Raw genomic sequence first — 18,933 nt, 5'->3', positions numbered from 1 at the left:
TACTCCAGGAAAGAAAAATGTAGTGGCCGATGCACTATCTAGGAGGCCTTATATTGCTGCAGTCTCAGTGGCCTCTCATGGAGATCTATCTGCTATGAGAGATTTGTATCATTTGGATGCTGATTTTTGCCATATATGGACTGATTTGATGGCTGGTCATTCACATGCCTCTTATGTAATCAATGAGGGTTATCTTATGAAGGATAATTGCCTCTGTGTGGTGAAGGATTTGCGTCCAAAGGTTATGGACGAATGTCACGCTCCACCATATGCTGGTCATAGAGGTATTATGCCTACTACTCCCATGATTCAGAGGTATTTCTTTTGGCCAAGCATGCGTAAAGACATTGAGGCTTATGTGCGTGCATGTATTACTTGCCAAAAGGTGAAATTTGACAGGCAAAAGCCTCCAGGTTTGCTTCAGCCCTTGCCTATTCCCTCGCAACCTTGGGAAAGTATCACAATGGTTTTTATTATGGATTTGCCTAGATCCCAGCATGGGAATGATGCTATTTGGACTATTGTGGACAGGTTTAGCAAGCAATCTCACTTCTTGCCCGTCAAGAAAACCATCAAAGCTGATCATATGGTAAAGCTTTTTCTTGCTAATATTTTCAAGCATCATGGTATGCCTAAATCCATTGTTGGGGATAGAGATCCCAGGACTACAAGCCTATTTTGGAGGGCTTTGTTTGATAATATGGGTACTAAGCTTGAGTTTTCATCAGCTTATCATCCCCAAACGGATGGCCAAAGTGAAGCTGCGAATTCAGCTGTGTTGGATTTATTGAAGTGTTATGTGGCAGATCAGAAGAGTGCATGGGAGAAGTATCTTCCACTTGTTGAGTTTGCCTACAACAATACAATCCATGCTTCCACAGGAAACGCTCCGTTTGAGACTATTTATGGCAGAGTGGTCTTGCCACCCATCCTTCGAACAAAGGATGAGATTTTTGCAGCTGATGAATATGTTCGTGACTTGGATGTTGCCTTTGGTCAGGTGCGGACAGCCATTGCAAGATCTCAGGATAAGGCATAAAATGGCTGCTGACAAGCATAGAAGGGACATGGAAGTCAAAGAAGATGATTGGGTATTGCTGAAATTTGAGAAGGCTAGGCTTCGGAAGAGGCCAGGACGAGAAGGATCATATCCTAAGCTTTCTCCTCGCTATTATGGACCCTTCAAGGTGATTCACAAGATCAATGAAGTGTCCTACAGGCTTGCTTTACCTAGTCATTGGAAGATTCACAATGCTTTTCATGTGAGTCTATTTCGGAAATATGTGGGGCCAGATCCTGATGAGCCTGTCACAGAAGATCCGCCAGAAATTGAAGAGCTTGAGGAGATCCTCCAGCTAGAACAGATTGTTTTTCACAAGGAGAGAAAGCTACCTGCAGGAAAGCTTTCCAGGAGATACCTTGTGAAGTTTAAGAATTATTTGCCTATTGATGCCAAATGGGTAAATGAGGATTATTTTGCAGATTATCCGAAATTGTTGCAGGCATATCTTGAGGCTTTTAAGTTGAGGTCAACTCTTTAGAAGCCCGGGGGGATGTCACCAATTGGCCGACCATTTGGTCCATTCCTAGTTTTTGCGTCTCGTTCACTTGAGGCCAGGCCGGTGTCTCATGTGAAGAGGCCAGTATTTTGCTGACATGGACGGGAGCCAGACTGGTGCCACCCGTGTGTTAGCAGGATGGTGTCGTATGGACGGGAGCCAGATCAGTGCCACCCGTGTATGACCTGGACTGTGTTCGATCCATGGGACTGTCACGCCATGGAAGAGCCAGTATTCGTGCCGTGTTTTACCTATGGGACTGTCACACCATAGGGAAACTCGTGCCTGGAACTGTGTCTTACCTATGGGACTGTCACTCCATAGGAAGACCAGGTTTTTATGTATTAAATGTCGTGCCAGTTTTGTGCCGACAGATATTTTGTACATGTTCCATGAACGGGAGATATGTCCATGTTACTTTTTGCACATGCACACATATTTTGCATGTTTGAAACTGTTTTCGCATGACATGTATTTGTGTGTTTGCTTGCCTGACGTGTTACTTACTGAGCGGGGACGCCTGCCAGTGAGTCGTGAAGTTTGCCCTGTATTCTGACAAGTTTTCAGTGCATGTGAACAGGTGGTAAGTATATGGTACATGTTGTTTTAATGTTTTATATTCTAACCCTTTGATGTATAAGGTTAGGGGTTCACACTTATTTAAAAGTGGGCAGGGGCACCCACTTTGGGGCCAAGGTGGGGAGCCTCACTTTTAAGTGAGTGTGGGGGTGGGCATGGTCACCAACCCCCACTAGTCCCCCTTCATGCATGCGTGGGAAATCTCTAGCTGAATCTTCACTTTAATTTTATTAAAGAAATCCCTCTCTCTCAAGTGTGGAGGCATCGCTTCTTCCTGACGTTGATTCATCACCCTTCGAAAAGTAACCAGGCGGCCATCTCTTCCATCGTGGCTGGTGGCTGTACACGCCTCAAGTGGCTGCACATATCCTCTGCCGGCTTCCTCTGTATAGCTGAACCACCTACAGCAGGCACTCACTCTCTGCTGCAGGCTGCGCCTGCACCTCAACAGGCTGGCTGCCACTACTGCTGTACCCTCTGTTCCCGCTGCTGCACCTGCCCCTCTACAGGCGACTGTTTTTCCTTACACAACAGGCTGTGCTTGTCCTCTCCCAGGCGGCTGGCTGCCCCATTGATTGCATCACCAGGCGGCTGCAGCCAGGCCAACCACTGTTTCTCAGGTGGCTGCGCAGGCTGCTGGGTACCCTCTTCCAAACAGGCTTTGATCTCTGCTCCTACAGGTGGCAGCAAACCCGCAAGAACCTCAGCGTACTGCTCCTACAGGTGGAAGCATTCCTACAGGCGGCTGTTTACCCACTGCCTGCGTTGCTTTGTTCTTTTGCAAGCAAACGTGGGCCATCTTCTCTCCACACTATAGCCCGGCCTCTTCTCCAAGTGGGTTCTCCTTCTTTCACAACAGGTGGTTGTGGTTTTTCTTGCCTTGGTAGTGCATCACGAGGAGACTGAATCTTCATCAAGAGGACTTCACATCACCTGGAAGACTTCATCATACTCTGAGTATTGGTTTCATATCAACCATCTACAAGTAAGTGACTTTCAGATTTGAATAAAGTATTTTATGTTTAAATCTGATAAAAGATCCATTCCGCTCGGCCAACACCCGTTCGGTGCCGGGTTGTCCAAGCTTTATTGGAGAACCTCGGTCCAAAGGTGCTGTGTCACCAATTGGCCGACCATTTGGTCCATTCCTAGTTTTTGCGTCTCATTCACTTGAGGCCAGGCCGGTGTCTCATGTGAAGAGGCCAGTATTTTGCTGACATGGACGGGAGCCAGACTGGTGCCACCCGTGTGTTAGCAGGATGGTGTCGTATGGACGGGAGCCAGATCAGTGCCACCCGTGTATGACCTGGACTGTGCTCGATCCATGGGACTGTCACGCCATGGAAGAGCCAGTATTCGTGCCGTGTTTTACCTATGGGACTGTCACACCATAGGGAAACTCGTGCCTGGAACTGTGTCTTACCTATGGGACTGTCACTCCATAGGAAGACCAGGTTTTTATGTTTTATGTCGTGCCAGTTTTGTGCCGACAGATATTTTGTACATGTTCCATGAACGGGAGATATGTCCATGTTACTTTTTGCACATGCACACATATTTTGCATGTTTGAAACTGTTTTCGCATGACATGTATTTGTGTGTTTGCCTGCCTGACGTGTTACTTACTGAGCGGAGACGCCTGCCAGTGAGTCGTGAAGTCTGCCCTGTATTCTGACAAGTTTCAGTGCATGTGAACAGGTGGTAAGTATATGGTACATGTTGTTAAATGTTATTTAAATTCTAACCCCTTTGTTTTATAAGGTTAGGGGTTCACACTTATTTAAAAGTGGGCACCCCCTTTGGGCACCCACTTAGGGGCCAAGGTGGGGAGCCTCACTTTTAAGTGAGTGTGGGGGTGGGCATGGTCACCTACCCCCACTAATCCCCCACATGCATGCGTGGAAATCTTGAGTTGTATCTTCACATTAAATTTTATTAAAAAGGTTTTCTCCTTCAAGCGTGGAATCAATCGCTTCTCTTTGGCGTTGATTTCCACCAACCGGCAACTCTCCCCCTGGTACTCTGGCGCATGTTTTCCCCAAGGCGGCTGCTGAATTTGCTGTGCTTAGGCGGCTACTGGTTGCAGCCGGCTGCCACCACCTGAAGGCTACCTGCCACTGTGCTCCAACAGGCTGCGCTGCTTCCTCTACGCCATCTCCTACAGGCTGCTGCTCATACAGGCGACTACACCTGACTGCTGGCGGCTCCTATACTCTCCCAGCCGACTGCACACACTTCTGCCAGGTGCCCTTCCTCACAGGCGGCTGCTCCACTTCAGGTCGCATCTCTGTTCCCTCCTAGGTGGCTCCGCATCTGTACTACAGGCAGCAACTGAACTGCAGCCAGGCGCCTGTGTACAGCATCCAGCAAACGTGGGCCATCTTCTCTCCACACTGCAGCCAGGCCTCTCCTCCAAGTGGGTTCTCCTTCTTTCACAACAGGTGGCTGTTATTTCTTGCGGTGGTACTTGCCTTGGTGGTTCACCACGAGGCGACTAAGTCTTCATCAAAGGGACTTCGCATCACCTGGAAGACTTCATCATACTACAAGTAATGGTTTCATATCAACCATCTACAAGTAAGTAATTTTCAGATTTGAGTAAAGTATTATATGTTTAAATCTGGTAAAAGATTCGTCCCCCTCGGCCTACACCCGTTCGGTGCCGGGTTGTCCAAGCTATATGGGCGAACCTCGGTCCAAAGGTGCTGAGATCGGGAGAGCCAGGCGTTAGTACGAGAGCGCCTGTCTGTGCGTGGTCTCGGAACACCAGTGTGGTGCTCTCCACGGAGTCCAGTGAAAGCACAGGACCGTAGCGATTGGACCACACTAGTGGTCGTTCTGCTTCGAGTATTCTTCATCGAAATCCGAGCCTACTTGTTTGGTACTGTTTTCATATGTACATGGACATTATCTGGTTCTCAGAACCCATGGAGCATTGTATTCATTAAATACTCCCAATAAATATATCATATATTGAGGGGGGGGTCGGCCCGTTCCGGCCCCAGTGCTGGTGTCCATCTTTCCATTTCTGTTCATTTAAATTCAAGTTGTTTTAAAGTTGTCCATTTCAAATTTGTGGTTTTAAAGTTGTGCTATTAAGCGAGTGGGTGTCCAGCGGAGTCTTTCCCACTTGACGGGATCGGTTTCATGCTGAGATCGGGAGAGCCAGGCGTTAGTATGAGAGCGCCTGTTTGTGCGTGGTCTCGGAACACCAGTGAGGCGCTCTCCGCGGAGTCCAGTGAAAGCACAGGACCGTAGAGATTGGACCACACTAGTGGTCGTTCTGCTTCGAGTTTCTACATCGAAATTCGAGCCTACTTGTTTGGTACTGTTTTCATATGTACATGGACATTATCTGGTTCTCAGAACCCATGGAGCATTGTATTCATTAAATACTCCCAATAAATATATCATATATTGAGGGGGGGTCGGTCCGTTCCGGCCCCAGTGCTGGTGTCCATTTTTCCATTTCATTTCATTTAATTTCAAGTTGTTTTAAGTTGTCCTTTTCAAATTTGTGGTTTTAAAGTTGTGCTATTAAGCGTGTGGGTGTCCAACGGAGTCTTTCCCACTTGACGGGATCGGTTTCATTGGTATCAGAGCACGGTAGTTTCCCTCTTCCTAGTGGGGAAACGAACCTGTGTACTGGACATCCCACTTTTAGCAAACTTTGAACACAATGGACAGCCAAGGCAACCCTTTGGAAGTACCAAATTCGAGGGGTCCATCTAGTGCTTCTCGTGGGTCTGATGCCCTGCGTGGTAGACACAAGCCCCTTGAAAGGGTTATGGATAGTGAATCCAAGGGTCAACTGTCTCCAGGGAAGACAGTTATGCTTGAACAAGAGCCTGATGCTATGAGGGCTGAAATGGAACATATGAGAAAACTTTTGCAGGCTCAAGAGCAAGAATTAAAGTTTTTGCATGAAGATCCCCATCTGCAAAGTGCTATTGAAGCCAGGAAGGCTGATGCTATGGTTGATGTAACCTTTGAATCAATGGCTCGTGAAGTGGGCAAGAAACCAAGGGAGTTGGCACTTGCCTATCTCCTTCGCAAAGGTGATATCAAAGAGGGGGATGACGGAGAGCTAAAATTCAGAAATCCACCTCGTTTGAAGCATGGAGATCCCGCATCCCAGAGGCTGAAATCTTTTATGCAAAAGGAAGAGGTGACTGTCACTTCTCGACATGCATCCTCTCCCCAAGGCACTAGGCCTGACAGATATATGTATGCCAGTGCTCATGGAGGGCACGAAAGTCACATGCATGCAAGATATGTATCTCATGGTGACAGGTCTGCTTCCAGAAAAATTTTGCCTTCTGAGTTGTCTCATGGAGAGACCATGCCATATGCAGGTAAGTCACATGCATCTGAGCTTCGAGTTCGTGGAGCACATGCCACCGTGCCCCATGAAGCTTCTATAACGGCCCATGGAGCCCATGCAGACAGGGCTACCCCGTTGGATAAGGGGAAAAGAAAAAGAGAGGACCATGAGCCTCATGCCAGGAAGCTCAAGGAGTTCAAAGCAGGTGATAAATCTGTCAAATTTGATGTCTTTCATGGTGAACATGATGCTTCTAAGGTGTTAGCGTTTGTGGCACAGTTCGACATTGCTTTTAGCGATGAGGATTTCACAGAAAAGTCAAAGGTGCGCCATGCTAGCATGTTTCTAAAAGGGACTGCTGCCCATTGGTGGATCACTGAAAAGATCACCAAGGATCCTATCTCTACTTGGAAGGAATTCAAAGATAGATTTTATGCTCAGTTCCTGCCACCCAATGCAGAGCAAACTCTCACTCAAAAGTGGGACAGGCTGGAGTAAAAAGATAATGAGAGTGTGCAACAGTATGTTAATAAATTCTGGAAAGTGTTGCTGGAAGTGACTCCCTTCATGCTAATCTCTGAGGATGAAAGAAAGAGGAAGTTTCGTTCTGGATTGCAACCTGCTTATAGATCGGGTATTGAATTGCACCCAAAACATACGTTGCAACAACTCACAGCTTCTGCCCTTGCTACAGAGCAATTGGTGCTCAAGATCAAGCAGGATCAAGGAGGTTCCAAGGCAAAGGACAAGGCTGCCCCAAATCAGCAAAAGGGCGGACAGCCATCTAAAAAGAACTTCCGAGAGTCCTACAAGGGTGGTAAAGCTGAAAATTACACATCTAAAGAACAGGGCCCAAGAAAGAACAAATTCGGCTTAACCCCGGAGCAAAGAGAGCAATATGCTAAGGATGGAAAATGCTTTTCTTGTGGTAGCAAAGACCACATGTTTCGGCAATGCCCAGATCACAAACCAAAGCACGAGGATAAGCACACCAAAGCAAATGTTCATGCAGTTCCTGATGTGCAAGGTAATACAGGTCATGATGCAAAAGAGCGTATGGTTTGCAAAGCTTGGGGGCAAATCAAGGATCAGCCCGCACTCTTCATGTTTGATGACTGTGCAACTGACAATTTCATCTCTATGCAAATGGCAGCTGCATTGGGAATTGAGGTTGAAAACATGGGACCTCAGATTGAAGCCGAAGCTGCATTTATTGGTAAAGAGGTGCAGGTTACCCCTTTGATTGGGAAGTTGCGTATTCATATTCAGGGATACCTTGATAATGAGCATTTCCTAGTCGCTCCTTTGAATGGATGTGATGTATTGTTGGGCAAGCCGTGGCACCATAGGCTTGAGCCCCGCAAAGACTATAAGTCTAATATGATTTCTTTTATGCATAAAGGCCGCATGCATTTTATTGATGCCGGCAAAGAAGGGGATTCCATCCCAGTTGTATCACACATCCAAATTAATAAAGCAATGAAAAAGAGTCTTTCAGTGTACTTGGTTTTTGTGCGTGATAGTCTTGTGCCAAATCATCAAAATGTGGATGCTATGTCTAATGATAGGCTGAATTTTCTTAATGCATTCAACGACTGTTTTGCTGACTCGTTGCCAGGTGAATTACCTCCCCAAAGGCCCGAAGATCACCGCATAGATCTTGTGCCAGGTAGTTCTCCACCTAACAAACCCGCATACCAAGTGAGTGCTGCACAACAAGAAGAAATTATGAAGCAGGTAAACGAGCTTTTAGAGAAAGGTTTGGTTCAGCCCAGTTCCTCACCTTACTGCTCTCCTGTGCTTCTTGTTCAAAAGAAGGACGGATCATTCCGTATGTGTGTAGACTATAGAGCTTTGAACAAGCGTACCATCAAGAACAGATTTCCTATTCCACGTATTGATGATATCTTGGATAAGCTTGATGGCTCAGCTTGCTTTAGCAGACTTGATTTGAAGAGTGGTTATCACCAGATACGCGTGGTGCCACAAGATGTCCATAAGACTGCATTCAGGACAGCCTTCGGATTATATGAATTCTTGGTAATGCCTTTTGGTCTCACTAATGCTCCTGCTACTTTTAATCGTATGATGGATAGGATATTCCGATCCCATCGCAAGTTTACAGGAGTCTTCTTTGATGATATCTTGGTTTTCTCCAAGAATGAGCAGGAACACAGAACTCATTTGGTCACAGTGTTCGAAGAGTTGCGGAAGCATAAACTTTTCGTCAATGCCAAGAAAAGTGAGTTTTTCCTTTCAGAGATTCATTATCTGGGACATATTGTATCCAAGGATGGAGTTACAATGGATCCTGCAAAGATAGAGACTATTCGGAATTGGCCCGAATTGGAAAACGTACATCAAGTACGTAGTTTTCTAGGATTATGTTCGTATTACAGGCGTTTCATAAGGCATTTTGCCATGATTGCCACTCCTCTACATGATCTCACGAAGAAGAAAACTGCTTTCAAATGGACTTCAAAGGAACAGGATGCTTTCTTGCAGCTTAAGCATGCTATCATATGTGGCCCGGTATTGATTGTTCCTGACTTGCACAAGTCATTCGTGGTTGAATGTGATGCTTGTGGTGATTGCATAGGAGCTGTCCTAAATCAAGAAGGGCATGCAGTTGCATACGAGAGCCGTCGTTTGCATGATGCCGAGCTTCATATGGATATCTATGAGAAAGAGCTCTTGGCTGTAATTCACGCCTTAAAGATTTGGAAACACTACCTTCTTGGGGCTGAATTTGTAGTCAAGACAGATCATCAAAGCTTGAGATACTTTCTATCTCAAACCAAGCTTTCAGAGAAGCAGATGAGAATGGCAAATTTTCTTTCCATGTTTCATTTTCAGATTGTGCATACTCCAGGAAAGAAAAATGTGGTGGCCGATGCACTATCTAGGAGGCCTTATGTTGCTGCAGTCTCAGTGGCCTCTCATGGAGATCTATCTGCTATGAGAGATTTGTATCATTTGGATGCTGATTTTTGCCATATATGGACTGATTTGATGGCTGGTCATTCACATGCCTCTTATGTTATCAATGAGGGTTATCTCATGAAGGATAATTGCCTATGTGTGGTGAAGGATTTACGTCCAAAAATATGGGCACTAAGCTTGAGTTTTCATCAGCTTATCATCCCCAAACGGATGGCCAAAGTGAAGCTGCAAATTCAGCTGTGTTGGATTTATTGAAATGTTATGTGGCAGATCAAAAGAGTGCATGGGAGAAGTATCTTCCACTTGTTGAGTTTGCCTACAACAATACAATCCATGCTTCCACAGGAAAGGCTCCGTTTGAGATTATTTATGGCAGAGTGGTCTTGCCACCCATCCTTCGTACCAAGGATGAGATTTTTGCAGCTGATGAATATGTTCGTGACTTGGATGTTGCCTTTGGTCAGGTGCGGACAGCCATTGCAAGATCTCAGGATAAGCATAAAAAGGCTGCTGACAAGCATAGAAGGGACATGGAAGTCAAAGAAGGTGATTGGGTATTGCTGAAATTTGAGAAGGCTAGGCTTCGGAAGAGGCCAGGACGCGAAGGATCATATCCTAAGCTTTCTCCTCGCTATTATGGACCCTTCAAGGTGATTCACAAAATCAATGAAGTATCCTACAGACTTGCTTTACCTAGTCATTGGAAGATTCACAATGCTTTTCATGTGAGTCTATTTCGGAAATATGTGGGGCCAGATCCTGATGAGCCTGTCACAGAAGATCCGCCAGAAATTGAAGAGCTTGAGGAGATCCTCCAGCCAGAACAGATTGTTTTTCACAAGGAGAGAAAGCTACCTGCAGGAAAGCTTTCCAGGAGATACCTTGTGAAGTTTAAAAATTATTTGCCTATTGATGCCAAATGGGTAAATTTATCCGCAATTGTTGCAGGTATATCTTGAGGCTTTTAAGTTGAGGTCAACTCTTTAGAAGCCCGGGGGGATGTCACCAATTGGCCGACCATTTGGTCCATTCCTAGTTTTTGCGTCTCGTTCACTTGAGGCCAGGCCAGTGTCTCGTGTGAAGAGGCCAGTATTTGTCAGAATATGTAGCGGAAATGATATCCAAACTTGGGTAGACAAGAGCAAGTAGACTGCAGAAAATAATCAGCACAAGAAACACTGAGAGATGTGTGTAAACTCTTCTCTATACACAAGATCCCGAAGAAAACTGAATGAGAAAGTGAAGGAGGATGGGGGGGAATATATACAAGCCCATGAGGGCAGTCGGCCAGCCCTGGAAGAGGCCCACGACTCATGAAATGTCCACGACTGCTGAAAAACAGCAGTCGGCCAGCATCTGGTCCCCACATCTGCTCAGATCAGGTCGGCCAGCACACAGATAGCCCACGACTGCTCCAGATGCAGTCGGCCAGCCTCAGTGTGGTCCTGGCATCACCTGGCAGCCCTCCAGCCACTAGGAAAAAAAATGGGAAAAATAGGGAAAAAATACGGGGAGTGTGGAAAAATGATATACGGGCGGGCACACCCACAACAGAGGCCCTGGTGTATACAAATAGACAGGAGATGACTTCTAACACCCCCTCTCAGCTCCTGGCTGTGTAACCAACCCCAGGGAGCTGGAGTGCCGCCTGAGCGTAGCCTGAGGTAGAGACTTCGTGAAGAGGTCCGCCGCATTGTCCTCCGTCGAACAATAAAGTAGCAAGATGTCACCAGCCAAGATCTTCTCACGAACAAAGTGATACTGTATCTCTATATGCTTGGTCCGGGCATGGAAAACCGGGTTCCGAGCAATAGCTATACAACTCTGGTTATCACACTGGATGACTGTGGGCTCCCTCTGTGGAAACCCCATCTCGCCAAGCAGCCTCCGCAGCCATACAACCTCACAAGCAGCACCACAAGCAGCTCGATACTCTGCCTCTGTCGAAGAAAGGGCAATAGTCGGCTGCTTCTTGCTGCTCCAAGAAACCGCTCCTGAGCCGAGGGTAAAAGTGTATCCTGAAGTAGATCTCCTCGTGTCTGGATCTCCTCCCCAATCTGAGTCACTCCAACCTTGGAGCTTGACTCCATTCCCTCCTGTGTAAAAGAGTCCCAGATCCTTCGTACTCTGCAGATACCGCAAGATCCGCAATCCTGCGTCCCAATGAGTCTTCAATGGCGTCTGCATAAAAGAGCTCAACAGCCCCACGGAGAAGCTCAAGTCCAATCTGGTATTCAGCAACCAGATCAATGAACCAACCAGCTTCGGGTACTGCGAGGCATCAACTGGCTCACAAGGATCTGTAACGGTTAACTTTGTGTTCGGGTCCATCGGCGAAGTAATAGGCTTGCAGTTCTCCATCCCAAAGGCCTCAAGCAACTCATGAACATACCGCTGCTGAGAGACGAAAAACCCCCTCTGGGTCTGCCAGATCTCCAATCCCAAGAAGAAGTGGAGTAAGCCTAAGTCGGTCATCTCAAACTCCTGTGACAAGGCAGCCTTCGTCACTCCAATGTGCTCCACATGACCGCCGGTGAGAATGAGATCATCCACATAAAGGATGATGAGTGTGACCAAGCCGCGTTCCCGAAAGAGATACAGGTTCGGATCTGCAACCGATCTCTGGAATCCAGTCCGAATAAAGAAGGAATCAATCTTCTGATTCCAAGCCCGCGGAGCCTGCTTAAGACCATACAAGGCCTTACGTAACCTGTAAACCATCCCTTCCGATCTTGGAACAATGAAGCCTGGAGGCTGCTCAACGTACACCTCCTCCTGCAGGTCACCATTAAGGAACGCCGATTTTACATCCATCTGGTACACGGGCCACCTCTGAGAAGAAGCAAGGGCAAGAACGGTCCGAATCGTGGTCATCCGCGCTGTCGGTGCAAAGGTATCCTCGTAGTCGATGCCTGGCTGCTGAGCATAACCCTTAGCCACGAGCCTGGCTTTGTGTTTGTCCACCGACCCATCAGCCGCGTACTTGGTCTTAAAGACCCATTTGACACCAATGACTGACCGCTTCGACGGCCTCGGTACCAACTCCCAAGTGTTGTTCTTCTCGATGGCGTCAAGTTCCACCTGCATGGCTTCCCTCCAAGTATCCTGTGAGAGGGCTTCCTTTACGGAAGTGGGCTCTTTATCCCGCATGATACGAGACATAAGAGCATAGTTCACCTGAAGAAGCTCCGCCGTGTTGCTTTTATCTCGAACTCGATGTGATCTTCGAGGGCCGTCCTCTGTGGTCCACTCGGAGGGTACCTCCGTGACACCTGACTCCCGAAGGGTGTCCATCAACCACCTAGGTACTCGAACAGATCGTGGAGCCTCCTGTGGTCGCGGGGGCTCAACTCCAGCTGCAGGCTCAACCTCCTGTGATGACTGAGGTGGATCAACTGGAGTGATAGACTGGGAATCATCATCAGACTCTGGATCTCCAAGAAGTGGCGGCTCCTCGACAGTGGATGCTGGAACATGCTCGTCAAAGACCACATCCCGGCTGACAACAATCTCGTTCCTCTCTGGATCATACAACCTGTATCCCTTGGAAAGAGAGTTATACCCTACAAATACCAGCTTGCGGGACTTGGAGTCAAGCTTCCCCCTCTGCTTCTTCGGAATATGTACATACGCGTCACTCCCAAAGACACGGAAGTGCGAGACATCGGGTTTTCTGCCAAAATATGCCTCAAATGGAGTCATATGGGGTACAGAAGTCGTCGGAGAGCGGTTAATGGTATGGACAGCTGTCGCCACAGCCTCACCCCACAGTGGACGAGGAAGATCTCGATGCTCCAGCATGGTCCTCGCCATCTCCACCACTGTCCTGTTCTTACGTTCAACAACTCCATTCTCCGAAGGCGATCCGGTATTGGCCAATTCCCTCTTGATGCCATGATCTGCACAAAACCGAAAGAATACAGGCGAGGAGAATTCCCCTCCTTTGTCAGCCCTGAGAGTCTTGACCTGAAATCCAGACTCTTTCTCCACCATCACGTGCCAATCCTTGAACCGAGCAAAAGCCTGGTCCTTCTGTGAAAGAAAGTAGACCCACGTGAATCTGGTACAATCATCAACAAGCAGCATGAAGTAGAGAGATCCTCCCAAGGATGGTATCTGCTGTGGTCCACACAAGTCAGTGTGAATCAACTCCAAAGGTTTCGAAGCCCGCCTAGAAGCCTGCTTCGGAAAGGATTCCCTGTGCTGCTTACCACGTATGCAAGAACTGCAGCGTCCTTGCCTACTACCAACATCTGGCAAGCCAACCACCATCTGGTCCCGGAAGGCGCGCCGCAAAGCATCCACATTTAAGTGGCCAAAACGAAAGTGCCACAAGTCTCCGACCTGAGAGCCTGTCAGTGAGGAGAGTGCAGAGAGTTTGTAGATACCGTTCTCCACACCGCCTTCCCAAACAACTTTGCCTGTCTCACGGTCCCTTAGAGCAACTGAATGCTCCTCAAATTCCACCCGAAAGCCAGTCTTGCATACCTCATGCACTGACAAAAGATGAAAGCCCAGAGCAGGGACATAAAGAACACGGGAAGCATGCTTGCCCCCCTTGCCGTCGGGAATGATCTCCATCCGGCCCTCACTATGAATCGGAATAGTGGAATTATCACCAATAAAGATACGACCTGACTGCCGCTTCAGATCCAGGAAGAAGTCACGGGATGGAGTCATGTGCCTGGAAGCACCACTGTCGAGAATCCATTCCCGAGTATCCTTTGCGGTGAAGCCAACTGCCTCCTCGCTCGAAGACGATGAATCATCGGAGTCCACCATCTCCAAGTGCACAAATGCCGGAGTCTTCGCAGCTGAGGCTGAGGACTCAGCACTCTTCCCTGTCCGCTTAGGGCACTTCCTCCAGTAGTGGCCTTTCTCGCCACAATCATTGCAAGATCTTTCGGCCTTCAGCTTCTCTCGTTCTGGATCAGGCTTCTTCTCGGAAGACTTATCTGGTGAAGCCTTCCCTTTGCCCTTGTTGGTATTACGGCCTTTCGACCGTTGGCCAGTTAAGGCCTCCGAACCTCCGCCGTGAGGAGGGTTCGTAAAACGTTCCTCCTGGTCCAAGACCATTGGCACAAGTTCCTCCCAAGTAATGGTGCTGAGCCTGCCACTAGTGATCAACGAGGAATAGAAAGCGGAATACTGACCAGGCAAGTGAGAAAGTAACGTGATGGCCATATCTTCGGACGATATCTCTTTCCCAGCTTGAAGGACTTCCTGCTGAAGGGCCTGCAGCTTGTTAATGTGTTCCCGCATCGTCGAAGACTTTGCAGGGTTCATAACCCGCATCTGCACTTCCAAGGATATCCGCTTCATGGGTGATACCCTGTTGTACAAAGAAGCCAAGTGCTCCCATATGCCTCTCGCCAGCGTCATGTGCTTCACATGGTTGATCACCTGTGGTGTGCAATTGAGGAATATAAATGACCGGACCCTGGCGTTGACACGGTCCCACATTTGTGCCTGTGCCTCTCGGTCCTTCCTCGCAGATAAAACCTCCCCTTCCTCAGCTTCCGGCCTTGGCACCCCTTTGATAATAAAATCAGCAAGATCATATGACTCCAGAACTGACTCCATCATGACCTTCCAGATGCCATAATTGGACCCGTCCAACTGACGATCCACTGGGAACGTGGGGAGAGTCGGAATCTTCACGTGCTTCTCTGCCATCTCGAGTAAATCCGCCATCTCGGAGAGTAACCTGAAAGGGTGGGTGGGTGGGAAAAAATCTGAAAATCAGAGAATATGCAAGTGGCTGTCCAGCCCTTCTGCCCGCCTTCCTCTTGCACCTTCACTTCCCGTTCAGCCCGTAACAGTCCACCGATCAGCAACTTGTTGCTCCCCCTCTTGCTCAGAAAAACGCCCAAGATCTGCTAGAGCCTAGGGCTTTGATACCATGTCAGAATATGCAGCGGAAATGATATCCAAACTTGGGTAGACAAGAGCAAGTAGACTGCAGAAAATAATCAGCACAAGAAACACTGAGAGATGTGTGTAAACTCTTCTCTATACACAAGATCCCGAAGAAAACTGAATGAGAAAGTGAAGGAGGATGGGGGGGAATATATACAAGCCCATGAGGGCAGTCGGCCAGCCCTGGAAGAGGCCCACGACTCATGAAATGTCCACGACTGCTGAAAAACAGCAGTCGGCCAGCATCTGGTCCCCACATCTGCTCAGATCAGGTCGGCCAGCACACAGATAGCCCACGACTGCTCCAGATGCAGTCGGCCAGCCTCAGTGTGGTCCTGGCATCACCTGGCAGCCCTCCAGCCACTAGGAAAAAAAATGGGAAAAATAGGGAAAAAATACGGGGAGTGTGGAAAAATGATATACGGGCGGGCACACCCACAACAGAGGCCCTGGTGTATACAAATAGACAGGAGATGACTTCTAACAGTATTTTGCTGACATGGACAGGAGCCAGACTGGTGCCACCCGTGTGTTAGCAGGATGGTGTCGTATGGACGGGAGCCAGATCAGTGCCACCCGTGTATGACCTGGACTGTGTTCGATCCATGGGACTGTCACGCCATGGAAGAGCCAGTATTCGTGCCGTGTTTTACCTATGGGACTGTCACACCATAGGGAAACTCGTGCCTGGAACTGTGTCTTACCTATGGGACTGTCACTCCATAGGAAGACCAGGTTTTTATGTATTAAATGTCGTGCCAGTTTTGTGTCGACAGTTATTTTGTACATGTTCCATGAACGGGAGATATGTCCATGTTACTTTTTGCACATGCACACATATTTTGCATGTTTGAAACTGTTTTCGCATGACATGTATTTGTGTGTTTGCTTGCCTGACGTGTTACTTACTGAGCGGGGACGCCTGCCAGTGAGTCGTGAAGTTTGCCCTGTATTCTGACAAGTTTTCAGTGCATGTGAACAGGTGGTAAGTATATGGTACATGTTGTTTTAATGTTTTATATTCTAACCCTTTGATTTATAAGGTTAGGGGTTCACACTTATTTAAAAGTGGGCACCCCCTTTGGGCACCCACTTTGGGGCCAAGGTGGGGAGCCTCACTTTTAAGTGAGTGTGGGGGTGGGCATGGTCACCAACCCCCACTAGTCCCCCTTCATGCATGCGTGGGAAATCTCTAGCTGAATCTTCACTTTAATTTTATTAAAGAAATCCCTCTCTCTCAAGTGTGGAGGCATCGCTTCTTCCTGACGTTGATTCATCACCCTTCGAAAAGTAACCAGGCGGCCATCTCTTCCATCGTGGCTGGTGGCTGTACACGCCTCAAGTGGCTGCACATATCCTCTGCCGGCTTCCTCTGTATAGCTGAACCACCTACAGCAGGCACTCACTCTCTGCTGCAGGCTGCGCCTGCACCTCAACAGGCTAGCTGCCACTACTGCTGTACCCTCTGTTCCCGCTGCTGCACCTGCCCCTCTACAGGCGACTGTTTTTCCTTACACAACAGGCTGTGCTTGTCCTCTCCCAGGCGGCTGGCTGCCCCATTGATTGCATCACCAGGCGGCTGCAGCCAGGCCAACCACTGTTTCTCAGGTGGCTGCGCAGGCTGCTGGGTACCCTCTTCCAACAGGCTTTGATCTCTGCTCCTACAGGTGGCAGCAAACCCGCAAGAACCTCAGCGTACTGCTCCTACAGGTGGAAGCATTCCTACAGGCGGCTGTTTACCCACTGGCTGCGTTGCTTTGTTCTTTTGCAAGCAAACATGGGCCATCTTCTCTCCACACTATAGCCCGGCCTCTTCTCCAAGTGGGTTCTCCTTCTTTCACAACAGGTGGTTGTGGTTTTTCTTGCCTTGGTAGTGCATCACGAGGAGACTGAATCTTCATCAAGGGGACTTCACATCACCTGGAAGACTTCATCATACTCTGAGTATTGGTTTCATATCAACCATCTACAAGTAAGTGACTTTCAGATTTGAATAAAGTATTTTATGTTTAAATCTGATAAAAGATCCATTCCGCTCGGCCAACACCCGTTCGGTGCCGGGTTGTCCAAGCTTTATTGGAGAACCTCGGTCCAAAGGTGCTGAGATCGGGAGAGCCAGGCGTTAGTACGAGAGCGCCTGTTTGTGCGTGGTCTCGGAACACCAGTGAGGCGCTCTCCGCGGAGTCCAGTGAAAGCACAGGACCGTAGAGATTGGACCACACTAGTGGTCGTTCTGCTTCGAGTTTCTACATCGAAATTCGAGCCTACTTCTTTGGTACTGTTTTCATATGTACATGGACATTATCTGGTTCTCAGAACCCATGGAGCATTGTATTCATTAAATACTCCCAATAAATATATCATATATTGAGGGGGGCGTCGGCCCGTTCCGGCCCCAGTGCTGGTGTCCATTTTTCCATTTCATTTCATTTAATTTCAAGTTGTTTTAAGTTGTCCATTTCAAATTTGTGGTTTTAAAGTTGTGCTATTAAGCGTGTGGGTGTCCAACGGAGTCTTTCCCACTTGACGGGATCGGTTTCAGAAAGTCCAACTTGGCTAGCACGAAGTCCAACTTGGTTGGCATGAAGTGCTAGCTTGGCTAGGCACAGTATCACACTAGCTTAGCTTTGTAATCTCATCCCTAGCTCTATTCTGGAAAAGGAGCGCGCTTTTGAGGCGCAAATGAGCCGCATTACCCGTGTCAAAGAAGATGTCTTGGAGACCATTTTCCTAGGAGACGACAAGGAGACTAAGCCGGTGAAAATTAGTACCTTGTTGGAACCCTCGTTCAAAACTGATCTGGTGGAACTTCTGCGGGAATTCCGGGATGTGTTTGCCTGGGATTATGCTGACATGAAAGGTCTGGACCCGAAGTTTTACCAACACTGCATTTACCTGGAGCGAGATGCGATACCCTCCAGGCAGCAGCGTTATCGCATAAACTCGCATGTAGCCAAGCAGGTCAAGGAAGAGCTGAACCGTTTGCTAAGAGTGGGATTCATTGCACCTATCGAAAACCCGGACTGGATTTCTCCTATAGTCATTGTCCCGAAGAAGAACAAGAAATTACGCATCTGTGTGGATTACAGAAAGCTTAATGCGGCCACAATCCCGGATCCTTTTCCCTTGCCCTATATGGATTCCATTGTAGCAGGGTATGGGATGTACTCGTTTCTTGATGGATTCAGCGGCTACAATCAAATTTGGATGGCACCAGAGGATCAAGCCAAAACCGCATTCATCACCGCATGGGGGGTGTGTTTGTGTGCACAATAATGTGGGTCGGATTGCGCAATGCACCTTCCACTTTCCAGCGCGACATGCATGAGATATTTGGACCCTTTCTCATCGATTTCATGCTCATTTTTTTGGATGATCTGAGTGTCTTTGGCACTCGTGTGTTGCATTTGGGACACTTGCGGCTCTGTTTTCAGCGCTGCCGGGAGGTGTCCTTCAGTCTTAATCCGCTCAAGTGTGTTTTTGCGGTGCGAAGTGGCAAACTGCTGGGTCACATCATTTCCCAGGATGGCATTGCGGTAGATCCAGATAAAGTGGCGGCTATTATGCAGGCACCTGCACCTGTGGATCCAAAAGGTTGTATGCGATTTA

General features: G+C 48.0%; 1 protein-coding gene across 12 annotated transcripts in view; it reads left to right on the top strand.

Annotated features, from left to right (window-relative positions):
• LOC147627142 (pentatricopeptide repeat-containing protein At1g08070, chloroplastic-like) overlaps nucleotides 1–18,933 on the top strand; it is a 53,264-nt gene that overhangs the window by 16,496 nt on the left and 17,835 nt on the right. The gene's annotated exons all lie outside the window — the stretch shown is intronic.

The sequence above is a fragment of the Cibotium barometz genome, chromosome 21 (assembly GCF_041138505.1).
Source record: "Cibotium barometz isolate CiBa-2024 chromosome 21, ASM4113850v1, whole genome shotgun sequence".
Lineage (NCBI taxonomy): Eukaryota > Viridiplantae > Streptophyta > Polypodiopsida > Cyatheales > Cibotiaceae > Cibotium > Cibotium barometz.
This window is presented reverse-complemented; position numbering and strand designations above follow the sequence as displayed.